Genomic DNA, 4,265 nt, shown 5'->3' with positions numbered 1-4,265 from the left:
TTGAGTATATTGTGGTTTATACGTGTGAGTGTGTAGTTACTTTCTTCTAACGCATAATTATGACGTATTTTATACGAAATACGTGTTATGTGTATAATTTTGTTGTTATGTGCGTGAATGTATATTCATTCTCTTTTATCTCATAGATATGATTTACTTTCTATGAAATACGTGTTGTGTGAGTGTGCCTCATCTGTTATGTGGAATATGTATTGAATGAAAATGATATACAGGTTTTTAACTATGTATGAAAATATATATTTTTATCTACTAATATGTTGGGTAGAACATGGGTAGATAGTTGATGTGTAATAAACAGATGAGAGGCCTCGATGTTGTTGTTGTTGTTGATCTAGTTATTCAGCGGAGTATGGATAACGACCACGGACTCTTTCTAGACAGTCCTATGGAACGCTAGCAGGTTCATAACCTGTAGGTGTTGTGAACGATGTGTTCACCGGTGTACTCTATCCCCCTCATGGTTGCTTTTAGGATATCTATTGTTGAGGAAACCCCTTAGCAGTAATGTCCGTCCCGATGAAAATCATAGATTAGGTCCCTTGAGATAGATGTTATTTTAGGGACGTAAAGTGAGGATAACGGGAATGGGTAATCGGGATAGTGATTGGTTGGTGAAATTAAATATAATTTATTTATTGTGGGTTGACCCAGTCAGTTTTATTTGTATTACAGGAAGTGGCGCAAGGGCGTAAGACGGATGAATCATCGAGTTGTTTTGTTTACAAGTCTGTATATGTATATACTTGTTGAATGACTTGTAGTGTTATCGTTTATGCTTTATGGTCTGTATCGGAACATGACATCCCGAGTTTTGATTATATAATGAAAATGCATCTCTTGATGAAATGCTTTGATAAATATTATTTTATCATGTTTTGTTTTGGGAACAAATTCCGCAACACTTTTAAATCAAAAGGATTTACTCTGAAATTATTTTAAAAAGCATAAATGAAATCGATCTTTTCTGGCCGAGATTTTGGGTATGTCACATCAACTGTGAAGGCACACGAGCAATTTATAAACTATTCACTGGCGAAGCTGGTTGGACTCCTCAAATCGCATGAAAATATGGTGTCAAAGGAAGTGAAGGTAGTTTTGGGTGTGGGATCCTTGGCTCTTCTCTCTAAGGGAAAGAGCATCACAGGTGAAGAAGAGGAATCAGATATGTCAGAATGTGATTTAACTACTGAAGAATATGCAATGATGGTTATAAACCCAAAGAAGTTTGCTCGTAAAAAGTTCCCAGTCAATAAGAACCGAAACTGGCGAGGGAGCTACAGCTCATAGAAAGCGAAAGAGGAAACCAATAACACTTCTCAAAAGTACAACGAAAAAAAGGAGAGAAAACTTGCAGGAGACTCTGGGTACGATTACAACTACTGTCACGGAAAGAACCATTTTGCCAAGGATTGCATGCTAAGAAAAATGGCTAAGAAGAAGGATGGTGAAGATGACGAAGCGTACTACATGCGTAAGCTGGAGGAGATAAAGAAGACGAAAGCAACTAACAGTCCTATGAATGCTTTGATTGTGCAGGAGAACGTTGATGATGATGATGGTGACAACTAGAGTGTCAAGGATGAGGGGATATACAACCGTAGGTGAGAACGATGATGTGAGGCTGATGGAAGAAAAATGCTTCGCTGCCAAGCTAGTGAGTGAAAGGATCAATGACTACGATCAGTTGATCAAGAAGGTACAATCCATCCTTGAATTGCATAAAATACCAATTACAAACTATGAAAAATAATTAAACGAATTAAAATTCAAGTTTTCTAAATTAAGTGGAAGTCTAATGCAAACACGTCTAGCGAATACTAACCTAACTGATCAACTCAGCAAGGTGACTTCCAAAAGTGAGGAGAGAAGGATGTGGATAGAGCTGAAGGAAACAGAGTTAGTTAGGGCTAGGGATGAACTTATTTATTTACAACGTGACAATTTGAAGTTTTTGAAACAAAGGAATGTTTTTTTTTAATAGTTAAATGTCTATACACAAGCATCACTCAGATGCATTTAGATTATGATATTGGTAGGAAGATTAATAAAATGATTTTGCCCTTCCTTGAATTTAAGGAAGACGAAGTCACAGCTGAATGTGAATCAATTGTGTCATCAGATGAGGTTTCAGAAACCTACAGATATGGAATAGACAAAATTGAGACCTTTATTGAATCTAAAGAACATAAATGCATGCTTAGGAATTTACTGGACGAAAATGAAAAATTAAAAATCAAGACCGAAACCATACAAAAGTTTGACTCATCAAATGCTAAAATAAATTCAGAACATAAAATGAATGTAGAAACCACTTCTGAATTTGATGATGACAGTGGGATGAGCGAAATTTCAGTAGGAGACGAGGTCGATTGTTCAGAATTTCTTAAGAGCGAACCTGAGTTAGCGAAACCACTCATTTCTGAAAATTCTGTTGAGTTCACTCACATATCTAAGGACAAGTCCAAGGTCCTCAGAGAAAAGGCGGTTGTTTATCAAAAGGTGAAAACACTGCCGAACCAAGTGTATGTCGTTGAAGGAGTATCTAAGATACAAACAGCAGAATTGGTATCCATGGTATATAAAGATAATGTTGAAGGTTGCAAAATCTTCTTCTGGTCTGCTCCAATTGACAATGCTGACGAAACGGTTGGTCTATCGGAGCGAACCTCATGGAGGGTCAAAGGAAGATACGTGGCTGAACCCATCAATAATCCTTCAAGTTTCGATAAACCAAGCTCAAGCGGTACGAAAGAGATACCAAACGAACCAATGAAAGCATCCAGTGTATCTTCAACTACAACCGAAGCTTACGAGGAGAGACGGAAACCTAGAGCGAATATTCACCAGTCTCAAGAGCAACTCGCTAAATAGAAAAGGCAGAGGAACAAGAGATACAAGAAGAATCTCAATGAGAGAAAACATTTTTGGCAATCCTAAAACCCAAATTATGTTCACTCTAAAAAGGCGACCAATTTCAAGGAAAACGAGAAATCAAGAGCCAAATCTCCTTTTTGCAACTACTGCAAGTCATGCAGTCATAAGGGCCGAAACTCTAAAAGGTAGATTCGGTCCTAACTCTACCAGTGATCAAAACCGAAAGGTTTTGGTCCTAAATTCCATATAAGGTGCCATCTTGATGCTCAAGTGAAAACTATTGTTGTAGGAGAATTCTACCAGAGGTAAGTGCTCGTCACAATTCCCTTGGAATTCAAGGGTACATGCTCTCGGCATATCTTCCAATGTCTGAATCGTTCTTTCGCTCTGACCATCAGTTTACGAATGATAAGCAGTACTCAAACACAACCTTGTACCCAACTCCTCTTGTAGACTCCTCCAAAACCTTGAAGTGAAACGACTATCACGATCTGATACGATCGTAAGAGGAACACCGTGAAGTCTTACAATTTCCTTCACGTAAGCATATGCGAGCTTATCCATAGACCACTTCTCGTTGGCTGATATGAAGCGTGCAGTCTTGGTGAAACGATCCACGACTACCCAAATCATGTCGTGTCCGTTCTTCGTCCTGGGCAAGTTAGTCACAAAATCCATGGTGATGTCTTCTCATTTACCCATGGGCATAGGTAAGGGTTCTAAACTCCCATATGGTTTCTAATGTTGTGCCTTAACTCTCGCACGTGTCAAACACTCGGCCACATACTTTGCAACATCAAGCTTCATCGTCGGCCACCAATAGTAGGGTTTTAGGTCCCTATACATTTTAGTGCTACCGGGATGAATTAAGTACATGGTCTTGTGTGCTTCTTCCATCAGAAGGTCTCTTACTCCTCCCGTCTTAGGTACCCAAATCCAATCTTGGAATACCTTCAGTCCTCGACTGTTTGTTCCGAATACTAACGTTTTGCCCAAACGTTCTTCCTTTCGGTCATTCTTCCTTAAAGCTTCTTCCTGAGCCTTCCTGATACTTTCCACAATCGTCGAGACGACTTCAATTTTCAACGCTCTTGGCCTTTTCCTTTCAATTTTGACTTTCCGACTGAGAGCATCAACAACAACATTCGCTTTACCTGGGTGGTAAAGTATCTCATAGTCGTAGTCCTTGAGTAGTTCTAGCCAGCGTCGTTGCCTCATGTTCAACTCCTTCTGATTAAAGAGGTACTGGAGACTCTTATGATCAGTGAAGAGCTTGCACTTCGTGCCGTAGAGGTAATGCCTCCATATCTGTAAGGCAAATACTACTGCTGCCAACTTCAGATCATGAGTGGGGTAGTTCTTTTCGTGCT

Source organism: Lactuca serriola, chromosome 1 (assembly GCF_051521515.1).
Source record: "Lactuca serriola cultivar US96UC23 chromosome 1, Lser_US96UC23_V15, whole genome shotgun sequence".
Classification (NCBI taxonomy): domain Eukaryota; kingdom Viridiplantae; phylum Streptophyta; class Magnoliopsida; order Asterales; family Asteraceae; genus Lactuca; species Lactuca serriola.
Note: the sequence above shows the minus strand (reverse complement) of the source record.